We start from the raw sequence: 14,365 nt of genomic DNA on the forward strand, positions 1-14,365 counted from the left end.
ATTAATAAATATTATTGAACAAGATAAAAAATACAACTGTCATCAAGTAGTGACGACCAAATTCAGTGCATGCAGGTGAGAAATTGGTCTTCAAGATAGCCACAATGAATGCTCATGCCTGCTTGCATTCACAAATAGAAACTGGGTCTGTTTTCCATTCTTACCTACCCTGAAAAGTCAGAACCATTTCCTGCCTTCAAAGTTTGCTATCTCTGGATTAAGGGATTGCTAGGGACAACAAAGGCTTTGCATTTCACAGTTTTCTGCCATGCCAGAAGTGCTAGAAATGTTTAGACTATAAAAACCTTGTACATGATATTTTAAATGTTGATCAGGGCGATGACAGATGAAGATGGGCAACCCCTGTCCTGGAATGTCGCAAACAAATCTGGCTTTCAGGATATCCTCAATGATGATGCATGAGGTATATGTTCATGCACCACCTCCATTGTATGCAAATCTATCTCATGCATATTCATTGTGAATAAAACCAGACCCGTTTGTGCCACTCCAGGACTGGAGTTGCCCACCCCTGTGATAGATCACCGGAGTTTGCTAGGGAAGGTTATTTTCTCTGGACAGTTATTTTAAGAAAGTGAAATACTGTTTGCATTAAAAAAAAAAAAAATTGCAGCGAGCTTCTAGGTTTCTTGTGTTATTGCTTTTAAGGGGGTTTGATTTTCTGGACAAGGAAGGATTTAAGTACGTGCGTACAACTGATGTGCCTCTAACATCACAGGGAACAACAGGACAAAGAAAACATTACTTCTTATCAAATATCTATTTCCTTTTTTTTTTTTTAACACCGTCCTTGTACGGTGAATTCATTAGCTCATATGTACTGAATTAGAAAAAAAGTAGACAAATCAAATTAACAAGCTGAAAAGAAGTTACACGTTACTTAGCACAGAGACCGGTTTGGGAGTTCAGCTGGACCCAAAATTGGAGCAATCTAAACCAAACTTGGCATCCCCCCTCCCCCATATCAATGTGAAAGCAAATCTGTTGCACCATTGCTGCATGCATATGGACGCATGGAGGGGCCGAAGCAATAAAGCATGCGCTTTTACTCCTGGCTTGGCACACGTTTCAAAAGTACGATAATAGCGCCCAATGCAGCAAGGAGTGCCCGTTTTTTTGCGCACGTCGTATTGCATCAGCCTGCGAGACAGACGGACCAAGGCCCTTTGCACTGGCAAACGTGCTCACAGAAAGACAATGGAATTTGCTGTTGCCAATTAGATCTGGCTTGTGCCAGCTGTATAGATATCAAACTTTGACAGCACGGTATTTTATAAAGCTGGGATCTTCTCCGAAGCACGAAAATCAGAAACACACCTAAGCAGACCTGGGCTGGCTCCATCCTTCAGCGTATCACCTCGCCTCTTTCTTGTCCATTGTTTCATTTCTCTGCTCCGATTCTAAGACTTCCTTTCTTTTCATTTGGCCTGCTGCATTTCGTTTCTCATGTTTTACATTTTTTATTTAATAAGGAACATGCCCTCGGCTCCTCTTATTCCCTCGTTTTTGCGATTTTGAAAGTTCTCCTTCCCCGTGTGCTCGCCGTCTGCATGAGTTCTGGGCAGGTTCGGTAAATCTGGGCTGACGGGAGACTGCTGCCATCTTCCAAAATTACATAAACCTCTAAAAACTTTAATGGTTATGTTCATTCGAATTGCCAGCCCAATTACTTTTGCTGGCAAAGTCAGAGTTTAAATATTTATTTATTTTTTTTGTTTAATCCCATGCACATGAAAAGGGGGTACAGTCGCACCCCTTCCTTCAGTAGGAGAAGTTTTAATATTTTTGCTCCTAGTTCTAACACTTTCTCTCTTTAGGACATTGTCACACATCGTGCTGTGTCCCGGCCTTTCCCATCCGGCGTGCCTTCAGCCTGATCAGAAAGGCGCCTCCAGGTGAGGCTCTGGTCCAAGCCAGCATCTGGACCCTGCTCTTACTACCTTATTCCAAACACGAGGCACCAGCGATGACTCTTAAAGGTGTGGCAGCTCCTTTCTGAGGAGATGCAAGCATGCATGCCTCTTCTTCCTCGCTGCAGTATGGGCTCCGGCCCGAGGTAAGTGATGGAGAGCGTGCAGGGTAGGGAGAGCTGGGTCCTGCTTGGTGCAGCACATACTGCGGCTCCTTCCAGCCTCTTATCTCCAGGCTGAGTGGGAGGGGGGATAGGGCACACTGAGCAAGTTGGGATTAGCAGCAGTGGAGAACGCTGGCTTCCTGTCTCTCAGCCACTTCGGAACTGCTCCATTGTGACGAGAGAGAGAGTGAGAGTGTGTGTGTGTGTGTGTGTGTGTGTGTGGGTGTCTCCACCCCCTCTCTTGCTTTGTTTTAAAATTTGGAAGAGACTGGTGGGGTTTTCAGTGCTTGGCTAGGCTTTTCTTTCATCCATATGAGTCCTCTCCATGTCTACATTGCCTCCCCTGTGGAGGCTCATGTGCCATAGACAATTTTTTGGTAGTGTAGATGTGCCTTGGAAAGGTATGGAAGCACCTTCTATCATTTTGGTCTCCCTTCTCTGAACCATTTCTAATTCTGCTATATCTTTTTGACCATAATTGCACATAATACTCAAGATGTGGTCATACCATGAAACGATACAGAGGCTTTATGATATTCTCTGTTATATTCTCCCTTCCTTTCCCAATAATCCCCAGCATTCTATTTGCTTTCCTGGCTGCTGCCGCACACCAATAGAAGATTTCAACATAATAGGCCTAATGACACCTAGATCTTTTTCCTGAGCGGTGACTCCTAATGTGGCACCTTGTATCGTGCAGCTATATTTTAAGTTGCTCTTCCCTCTGTGCGTCACTTTGCCCTTAATCCACATTAAATGTCATCTGCCATTTGAGTGCCCAGACTCCCAGTCTTGCAAGGTCCTCTGGCAATTTCACACAATCATCTTATGAATTAACAACTTTGAATAATTTTGTGTCAAATTTGATGTCTTCACTCACTGTTCCCATGTCCAGGTCATTTATAAATATGTTACAAAAGCAGGGGTCCCAGAACAGAGCCCGCGGCTACTCCACTATTCACCATTGAGAAACATAGAAATGACGGCACAGGAAGACCAAACGGCCCATCCAGTCTGCCCAGCAAGCTTTCAGTTATTTTTCTCCTACTTATCTGTTACTTTGACCGCTGAGGTCAGGGCCCTTATTGGTAACTTTTTTGGTTCTAGTTTCCTTCCACCCCCGCCATTGATGTAGAGAGCAGTGCTGGAGCTGCATAAAAATGAAGTATCAAGCCTAATTGGTTAGGGGTAGTAACTGCTGCAATAAGCAAGCTACTCCCACACTTATTTGTTTACCCAGATTATGCAATTCAGTTCTTGTTGGTAGTTGCCTGAATGTACATCCTCTTATCTTCATTCCCCCCTGCCATTGAAGCAGTGAGTTGTGCTATAGATGTATTCAAAGTGAAGTATCAGGCTTAATTGGTTTGGGGTAGTAACCTCTGCAACAAGCAAGCTACTCCCATGCTTATTTGTGAATGCAAATCCCTTGGCCCACATTTCCTCTTGCCGTTGAGGCATAGAGCAATGTTGGAGTCGCATTAACAGTGTGAACATTTATTGAATAAGGGTATTAATCTCCAGGTAGTACCGTCATTCCCACAAGCCACCCCCTATGCCTCTTCTCTTCATTTATATCTTCAAGACTTTATGGATCCACTGTGTTTATCCCACGCCCCTTAGAAATCCTTAATGGTTTTAGTCTTCACCACTTCCTCCGGAAAGGCATTCCAGGCATCCACCACCCTTTCCGTGAAGAAATACTTCCTGACATTGGTTCTGAGTCTTCCTCCCTGGAGTTTTAAATCGTGACCCCTGGTTCTGCTGATTTTTTTGCAATGGAAAAGATTTGTCTTTGACTTTGGATCATTAAAACCTTTCAAGTATCTGAAAGTCTGTATCATATCACCCCTGCTCCTCCTTTCCTCCAGGGTGTACATATTTAGATTCTTCAATCTCTCCTCAAAAGTCATTCTATGAAGATCCTCCACCTTTTTGGTTGCCCTTCTCTGGACCGCCTCCATCCTGTCTCTGTCCCTTCGGAGATACGGTCTCCAGAACTGAGCACAGTACTCCAGGTGAGGCCTCACCAAGGACCTGTACAAGGGGATAATCACCTCCCTTTTCTTACTCAATATTCCTCTCTCTATGCAGCCCAGCATTCTTCTGGCTTTAGCTATCGGCTTGTCACACAGGGGTAGATTTTATAAATTTGCGCAGGCACGAACAAGAGTACGTGGGATTTCAATAGATAGGCGTATAGCCACACGTATCCATTAAAATCCAGGGTCGGCGCGCAGCCTGCCTCCGTTCCCTCCTGTATATACTCCGAGGCCGCTCCGAAATCGGAACGGCCTCGGAGGGAACTTTCCTTCGGTCTCCCCCACCTTCCCTACCTAACCCCCCCCCCCCCCTACCTTTGTGGTACAAATTACGCCTGCTCGAAGCAGGCATAACTTGCGCGCGTTGGGCCGGCTGCCAGCGTGTCAGGTTCTGGTCCCGGAACACCCCTGATGACGCGCCAGCCGCAACACGCCCCCCCAGGAAAGCCCCGGGACTTACGCACGTCCAGGGGCTTGCGCGCACCACCAAGCCTATGCAACATAGGCTCGGCGCATGCAGGGGGAGTTTGGGCCAGGTTTTCAGGGGGTACGTGCGTATCTTACGCGCATACCCCTTTGAAAATCTGGCCCATAGTGTCTAACGATCTGAAGTCGGTGAAACAATCACCCTAAGGTCTCTCTCCTGGTCCGTGCACATCGGCCCTTCACCCCCCATCGAATACATTTCTTTCAGATTTCCACACCCCATATGCATGACTCTGCACTTCTTGGCATTGAATCTCAGCTGCCATATCTTCGACCAGTCTTCCAGCTTCCTTAAATCCCGTCTCATTCTCTCCTCTCCTTCCAGCATGCCCACTCTGTTGCAGATCTTAGTATCATCCGCAAATAGACAAACCTTACCTTCTATCCCGTCCGCGATGTCGCTGACGAAGATATTGAACAGGACCGGTCCCAACACTCCGCTCATCACTGCTCTCTCTTCCGCATCAGTTCCATTTACCATCACACATTGTCTTCTGTCCTTCAACCTGGCACTCATACACCCAAGCTTCTCGTTTTATTCACTAGCCTCCGGTGCGGGATCGTGTCAAAAGCTTTGCTAAAATCCAAGTAGATGACATCAAGCTCTCTTCCTTGATCCAATTCCTTAGTCACCCAATCAAAAACGTCTATCAGATTCGTTTGATAGGACCTTCCCTTGGTGAAACGATGCTGCCTCTGGTCCAGCAACTTACTGGATTGTAGATACTTCACTATTCTTTCCTTCAGCAGAGTCTCCATTAATTTTCCCACCACCGAGGTGAGGCTAACCGGCCTGTAGTTTCCAGCCTCCTCTCTGCTCCCACTCTTGTGAAGCGGGACCACCATCGCTCTTCTCCAATCACTTGGCACCACTCCCGTTTCCAGGGATGTATTGAACAGGTCACGCAGTGGAGCCACCAGCACATCTCTGAGCTCCCTCAGTATCCTGGGATGAACCTCATCAGGCCCCATGGCTTTGTCCACTTTCAGTTTTCCCAGCTCTTCCCATACATTCTCTTCTGTAAACAGAGTTTCATCCATTCCACTCCCCTCCAGTTTCTTGTTAACTAGCGTCGGTCCTTCTCCGGGATCTTCTTTAGTGAACACCAAACTGAAGTATTCATTTAATATTTCTGCCATTTCTTCATCTGTCTCCACCCATTGATCCTTTTCACCTTTCAATTTCACTATACCACTTTGGACTTTTCTCCTTTCACTGATGTATCTGAAAAATGTTTTGTCATCTCGCTTTACCTCTTTGGCAATCCTTTCTTCCGCTTGACTTTTCGCTTTCTTGATTACTTTCTTCGTCTCCCTCAGTTTTACCAGATATTCTTCCTTGGGATCCTCCCTTTGGGATCTTTTATATTTCTTAAATGCTGTTCTTTTAACTTTTATTTTATCAGCCACCTCCTTTGTGAACCAGATAGGTTTCATTCTTTTCTTGCTTTTCTTTACTTTTCTAACATATCTATTAGTCGCTTCAGTAATTGCTCCTTTTAGTTTGGTCCACTGTTGATCCACATCTGTCGTTTTCTCCCAGCCTTTTAGTTCTTCCTCCGGGTACTTCCCCATTTCAACAAAGTCCGTGTTTTTGAAACACAAAACCCTGGTCTTTGTGCGACTTCTCCATATCGTATTACTGATGTGAAACCATACCGTTTTATGATCACTGGTGCTGGTGTATCATTTAGCCTTACTCTCTGTTTTCTATCTTTTAACCAGTTCCCAATCCACAATAGGGCATTGTCTCCTCTCCCATGACTTTTAACTTCTTCAGAAGTCTCTCATGAGGGACTTCGTCAAACGCTTTCTGGAAATCCAAATACACTCTATCAACTAGCTCAACTTTATCCACACCTTAAAAAAAATATAGCAGATTGGCTTTATGGCTTTATCCCATTAAACTATGACTACGTATATGTTCAGCAATTTTGTTCTTTATGATAGTTGCTATCATTTTGTCCAGCACTGACATCAGGCTCACTTGTCTATAGTTTCTTGGATCACCTCTGGAGCCCGTTTTAAAAATTAGCATTACAATGGCAACCCTCTAATTTTCGGGTACCGCAGATGATTCTAAAGATAGTTTACAAATTACTAAAATTATGTATGCAATTTCATTTTTCAGTTCTTTCCACAGTCTGGGATGTATACTATCTGGTCCAGATGATTTGCTATTCTTAACTTGGAAGTTTACCTTAATATATCTTACAGGCTCACTAAGATTTGTTTCAGTTCCTCCGAACAGTCATCTTTAAATATAATTTCTGGTAAAGACTGAAGCAAAGAATTTTTTTAGTTTCTCCGTTATGGACTTCTCTTCCCTAAGTGGCTCTTGATCATCTAGGGGCCCAACTGACTCCCTCACACTCTTTCTGCTTCAAATGTTCCTGAAAAAGCTTTTAGTATGAGTTTTTTCTTCTTTTCAAATTCTCTTTGCCTTTCTTATCAATGCTTTGCATTGAAGTTGTCAGTGCTTCTACTGTTTACTGTTTTCTTCATTTGGATCCCTTTTCCATTTTTTTGAAAGATGTTCTTTTAGCTGCAATAGCCTCTCTCATCTCATCTTCTGACCAAGGGAGTAGTTATTTATCTTCTTTCCACCTTTTGTAATGTGTGGAATACATTTGTTCTGGGCTTCCAAGATGGTATTTTTAAACATTGTCCATGTCTGACAAACTCTTAATCTTGGCAGCTGCTTTCATTTTTTTTCCTATGATGTTTCTCATTTTATTGTAGTCTCCCTTTTGAAAGTTAAATGCTATCACAGGAGATTTTTTTTTAGTGTCCTCCCTCCAGTTATTAAGTCAAATTTGATTGCATTATGATCACTATTGTAAAATGGCCCCCAAAATTTTACCTCTTGTACCAAATTCTGGGTTCTACTATTGACTAGGCCTAAAATAGCTCCCCTCCCTATTGGTTCTTGTACCAGCTGCTCCATGAAGCAGTCATTTATTTCATCTGGGAACTTCACCACCTTAGAATGTCCTGATGTAACATTCACCCACTCAATGCTGGGGTAATTGAAATCATTATTACTGTGTTGCTAATTTTGTCATCTTCCCTCATTTTTCTTAACATTTCAGTATCTGCCTATTTATTCTGGTAATACCCCCAATGCTATTTTATCCCCCTTCTCACATGGAATTTCTATCCATAAGGATTGTTCTGTGCATTTTCTTTCCTACAAACTTTCATTCTATTTGACTCTATGCCCTCTTTCATATATAGTGCCATCCCTCCACCACTTCTATCCCTCCTATCATCGCAATGCAACTTGTATCCATTTTTAGATATACTCAGGTAAGTTGATTTATAGTTTGCTCTATTCATAAAACAAAAAATTGACAGTTACAAAATGTGAATTTTAAACTGTGCATCAGTACTGTACAAAAGCTCCAAGTCATTGCAATTAAAATGTTTGGCCTCTAGCTGAATTATTGAGGGGGTTTAAATTTCGTCACAGTACTTTCTATAGGAAAATGTATTTCACAGCCCACTCATTCAGGCTCTAATAACTTAAGATTTTATAAACCAGATTTTGGAAAGTTATTTGTGAGTCCTGTGGCCCAGGCTGCATTAAAAGGTTACTAAGACCTCATCTATATACCCTAAGAAATTAGTCCAATAGCCATCAACCCAGCTGTGACTGTTCTGACAAAGGCAATATTTGCTCCAGCGGGTTCAGATGTGCTACCAGCACATCTTTGGATACTGTTTCAACAGTAGGATATTTCAGAGTGAATTGCTAGCCCTCTTTATTCCAGCTCAAAGCTGTCATTTTTGGTGGCTTCACGTCCACCCCTCAAATGGGGATTGAAAAATCACATTCATGGGGTAGGGATGATAAAACTTCCAACCTCCCTTTATGCATTATACAGTTTGCCTCAGTTGGGAGAACTTTCAGTACAATAAGTGAATCACCGTGCTGTCTAAGGAGAAAAATTAATCAGAGTAGTTTATGATGCAGATAGTTAAATCTCAAGCGGATTGTGATGAATTGCAGGAGGATCTTGCAAAACTGGAAGATTGGGCTTCCAACTGGCAGATGAAATTTAACGTGGACAAATGCAAAGCGATGCGCATAGGGAAAAATAAGTTACACAATGTTGGGTTGTGTCTTAGGAGTTACCGCCCAGGAAAGAGATCTAGGCGTAATAGTGGATAACACATTGAAATCATCAGTTCAGTGTGCTGTGGCAGTCAAAAAAGCAAACAGAATGTTAGGAATTATTAGAAAGGGAATGGTGAATAAAACGGAAAATGTCATAATGCCTCTGTATCGCTCCATGGTGAGACCCGCACCTTGAATACTGTGTACAATTCTGGTCACCGCATCTCAAAAAGGATATAGTTGCACTGGAGAAAGTGCAGAGAAGGGCGACCAAAATGATAAGGGGAATGGGACAGCTCCCCTATGAGGAAAGACTAAAGAGGTTAGGACTTTTCAGCTTGGAGAAGAGACTGCTGTGGGGGGATATGATAGAGGTGTTTAAAATCATGAGAGGTCTAGAACGGGTAGATGTGAAGTGGTTATTTACTCTCTAAGATAATAGAAGGACCAAGGGGCACACCCTGAAGTTAACAAGTGGCTCATTTAAAACAAATCGAAGAAAATTATTTTTCACTCAGCGCACAGTTAAGCTCTGGAATTCATTGCCAGAGGATGTGGTTACAGCAGTTAGTGTAACTGGGTTTAAAAAAAGTTTTGGATAAGTTCCTAAAGGTTAAATCCATAAACTGCTATGACAGCAATTAATAAGCAATAGTAGCTTGTGATCTATCTAATGTTTGGGTACTTGCAACTTGGAAACAGGGTACTGGGCTTGATGGACCTTTGGTCTGACCCATTATGGCATAGCTTATGCTCTTATGAGAGTCTGGGATTTTATTTTTAACACAAGAAAACGGCTGGTGGACCCATGGTATTCCCTTTTCTGCCAATTGCATTCACAAGCACGAGTTGGCTCTGTCAATAGGCAGGAGCACGATAAGAAGAAACTAGAAGAAAAATTCAACTTACTTTCTAAAATGAATAGCAGCGTTGATAGTGTGGTATGGATCTGACACGGGGTTAGGCAGCAGAATGCAGGCAGGAGAAATGACGTTTTTAAAATAGGATTAAAAACTAAGAACAGAACCAAATAATTTTGTGAATGGGAAAAAACAGAAATCAAGGATGACAGAAACATCTGGACAGAATGGAACATGGACAACTCCCGCTCAAAACTCTTGGGTACCGACGTCCACCAAGAAGAGACCTAAGCTGAACGTAAGACGAGATGAAGCGAAGGTGATGGCTGAAGCCAGAAGAGACAGCCTGTCTAACCCAAGAGAGCCGAAGATGCTGCTGAAAAAATGCGAGGAGAGGGCAGAGCCCAGCAGCCATGTGATATTTTTAAAAATGGCATAAAACAAAAAAAAGTAGAAAAAAGTTTAATTTTAAAAACTTTTAGCTAAAGTATTTGGGAGAATTACTGTTTCCCTCTCCATTTTTTCTATTATACTTGGGGAGGAGTTGCTTCTGTGTTTGTGATTAAAAAAAAGAAAAAAGTTAAGTTTCCCCATCCAAAACACAAAAACCAAATTAAATAATTCCCATTTTAGCATTCACTAAAGCATTTCAGCACATGCTATTCACAAAATTTAGTAAAAGTACAGGTACTGTAAAAATGAGAGAGAGAGAGAGAGAGAGAGCTTGGGCAAAAACTGATTATAGATGGGAAAACAAAATCACACAAATCAGAAGCAAAAAGCTTACTGACAAGAAAATGAAAGATCTTTCCCTGAATGCTCTTTCCATTTTCTCAGTTACAATGTATTTCCCGTTTGTTATAAACCGGGATCATCTCCTCTAAATTAATCCCTAGGGGACATTCCCTTCATGCAGGAAGGCTGGGAGAGGCAGCTCCGCTCCAGAACGGCCACAGCAGGGCCCGATTTTTCACGTCAACCAAATCACACCGCTTAAACTGGGACATGCAAATGCTCCTCTGACGTCTTTAGCGTGCACCTATTACGCAAATGAGATTTCATGACTCGTATGGATCTCCATGCCCACTCCAGACATAAGACTTTTGGAATATTCACAATAGAAATATAGTATTATAATAAAATGTTCACGACAGCATTGTATGCGCAGCACCAACTATCTGCAATATACTACTGAAAAAAGTAAGAAGGATAGATTAAATTTATCTTAAAAAAAAAAGCATAATGACCTGGTTATTTACTTCAGCTTCTGAGGAATACACCTAAAGATTATCTTAAACTTGAGAAAGTCGGCTGGGGATCTTAAGAAGCCATATATTGTAATGCTTTCTATAAATTTATATTTTTAAGAGTCAGCAGATTATTCATTGTATTTTTAATATATTGCTAGGCAGGATGTCTGCTATGACTTGCATGGCTTCAGCATTCATGGGGAGGTATGAAACAACAATGCTGGGTCTCATATTGGGTGTCACCAGCCGTAAAAGGACCGTGGAGTCCTTGTGGACAATACACTGAAATCCTTGGCTCAGTGTGAGGTGGTGGTGAAAAAAAAAAGTAACAAATAATAAAACAGAGAATGTCATAGTGCCTCTATAATCAAGCTACGATGCAATCATACCTTGGAGTAGTGCATGAAGTTCTGGTCTCCCCATCTCAAAAAATACATTGCCAAAATAGAAAAGGTGCAGAGGAGGCCAACAAAAATGATAAAGGGGATAGAAAGCTTTCCTATGACAGCTAAACAGCTTGGGGAAAGAAAAAAAAAAAGAGCTGAGATGGGACATGGGGAAAACAGGTATATTTATTTATAAAAATGTCTCTCTCACCCAATTACCAAAAACTGTTCTGGGCAGCAGATAAAAGGACGGTTATTCACCTGTTCAAACAGTAGAACAAGGAGACACCGTGAAACTAGCAACCAGATTTAAAGCAAGGCATAGAACCAATAGTTCAATCAATGCACAACTGTGGAATCTGCTGTCAGAGGCCGTGATGAAGGCAACTAGCACAATGGGGTTTAAAATAGGTTTGGACGAGTTCCTGGAGGAAAAAGGTCCTTAAAACATGAACCAGGCAGACAAAAAAAGCTATTGCTAGCCCTGGGAGTGAGAAACAGGAATTGGATTTATTTTGGGGGATTTAACAAGTGCTTGTGACCCAGACTGGCCACCATCAGAGACCTTGGTCTGACCCAGCATGGTATTTATGTCCTTCTAGGAGGTATATTTGGGTACATGTTTCATTAAAACAGATTAAGTTTATATATTTGGTGGCCTCCCCCTCCCTCATCAACTGAAGCCAGTTGTAGCCCAGGGTGGCTAGCTGACTCCATTTTGCCAGGGCTGAGATCCAGCCCCACTGTATACAGCGTCTTCTTGTCCTAGCTTTCCTTACAGATATCTAATTTTCCCCCTGCGTTGCTTTTCCGTTATGACTTACAATGCACATTACCCGTTTTTTGTTTAGGATTTCACTTTGGTTGCCCTTTAATAACCTGAGCCACCATTTAGATCAGATACTAATGATCTTTAGGACTGGGATCTGCTTTCATGAACCTTTAATCCCTCCCACTTTGCAATCTTACCCCAGCAGCTTTGTTCAAGGTCAGCCGCTAGCTGGGGGCCATGCATCAGGATTCCTTCTGGAACCCTGCAATGATGGATACTGAATCTCGCCACTAGGAGTCGTCACTGTGCACAAGAGACTCCCTGCTGGGGGTGGGAGGCAGTTTCTGGAGGCGGTGAACACTGCTTCTGCAGTACCCCCAGTCAACCCAGGGAGTAAGACACCCACCCTCAAGAATCAAACCAGGGACCTTCCCCATGGATGCACGATGCTGCTCTAAATCATGCAAGGATTATTTTCCTTTGGAAGCTAGTAAGTTTTAACACAGGTGCTCTTGTTTCAAAGCCTGTACAGTACAAATTACATGATTAATCAGCAGCCCTGGGATGAAGCCATGATCAAAGGGTTTTTTACTTATATTTCTATACAAAACCCTACACAACTTCTCAACCACACAAAGCAAAGTATTAACATATGTTATCCTGGAAGCTGGAACCATCTGCACTTGGGTTTCTCTCTTGCAAAGAATTTTTCCCTTTAGACACAAAACAAGACCAGACCATTAACTCCCTTTCAGAAGCAAGCTTTAAAGATTGCAATCCTAAATTTTAAGAGTGCTCTCTCAATGTACACAAAACATGGAAGAGACTTTGGAATTTAAAAAAAAAACCAAAAAAAACTCTCCCTCCCTGCCCCCCATTATTCTAGCAGCTTCTGACATCCAATGGCACAAGGGCGAGCACAATTCTATAAATCAAACAGATGCAGGCTTCGTTCCTCCTGGTGTGAGCCACTGCATGTAGGGAGATGTTCCCAAGAGAAGCTGGAGTACCTCTCCCTGCCTGAAATGGGGCAAAACCCGGATAGGAGTCAGTCTGTTCCTTTTGGACTTGGATCTACAGGGGCACCCCGCTATTCTTTTTTTTTAGACAGAAAGCAGCGCGTCTCATTAAAAACCACATTTTTTTCTTTATTGATCGAAAGAGTCAATGGAGAAGAAAAAGAAAAAAAAAAAACAGCAGCTCACAAAAAATTCTCCCCGGTCACACTTGGGGGGCACTACCAGGGGCAGCTCCACAGAGTGGCAGGGGAGAAGGGAGAGGGCCACCCCGACCCAAAAAAAAAAAAAGTGACATTGTCTCCAGGGAAAGGCACTTGCCTGCCTGGGAATCGCTTTTCTCCTCCTTCCCCCCCTAAAAGTTTCTGGAGCCTTATGGTGCACAGTGCGGGGCTCTCCACTGTAGAATGGGGGCGGGGGAGAAGGAGCAATCCCCCCCCCACCCCATCTACTCCTGCCTTGTCGGCTTGCAGCTCAAAAATGGCACCAGCCAGCCCAGAAGCTGGTGCTGCTTTGTTTTATAGCTCCTCAGCATTTATTTTCCTATGTATAATAATGTCCCAGCCTAAAGAAACCTAGATACTCTCTGCACGTAAACCCCTAAGCAATCGATTGCCGAGCCGCCGTGCAGGCTGATGATATGTATTTGCCCTTTTAGACTGCCTTTTAGCTGCTGCCCTAATGAAAAAAAAAAAAAAACCCACCAAGAACTTTTGCGAGTTCATTCGCACCTGGAAATGCTCCATCCAGGATGGGATTAGCACTGTAAGAGTGCATGCAGAACGGCAGTGGAGGAAATTTTAAGCAGTTGCCTGGCATTTTCTTAAGACACCCAGGAGGGTGAGAGGGCATGCATGGGCATTTGATCCCAGCTTCTACAGAATTCCTAAAAGGACTTAACTAGACACAGCTGCTGCACATGTTGGAAAAGGATATTTGGATCCACAGGCAGTGTTAGCTTCTATCCTATGGAGATTTACTCCTATGCATAGGATATTGTGCACCTCTGATTTTCACAGATAAAATAAAGATAAGCTGGGTGCCTTCATCTGTACTCTAACGTGAGAAAATGTGGGGTTTTTTTTTGTTTGGCAATGCACAATTAATCCATAGAATGTCAGAAAATATGGTCAAGATTAAATAGTACAGCAGAGTTTTAAAAAAAGAAAAACATTTGAGCAAGCTTCTGGAAGACAGGGCCATTAATAATCATTAATCACTACTTGAATGGATTTCTCTATTAGGATCAGTTTGGACACTTCCAAATGGACCTCGATTGGTCATGCAGTCTACTAGGCTTGACCAACTATTGGTCTAATGCATGCAAGTGCCGTACTG

This window comes from Rhinatrema bivittatum, chromosome 8 (genome assembly GCF_901001135.1).
Source record: "Rhinatrema bivittatum chromosome 8, aRhiBiv1.1, whole genome shotgun sequence".
In the NCBI taxonomy this organism is placed as follows: Eukaryota; Metazoa; Chordata; class Amphibia; order Gymnophiona; family Rhinatrematidae; genus Rhinatrema; species Rhinatrema bivittatum.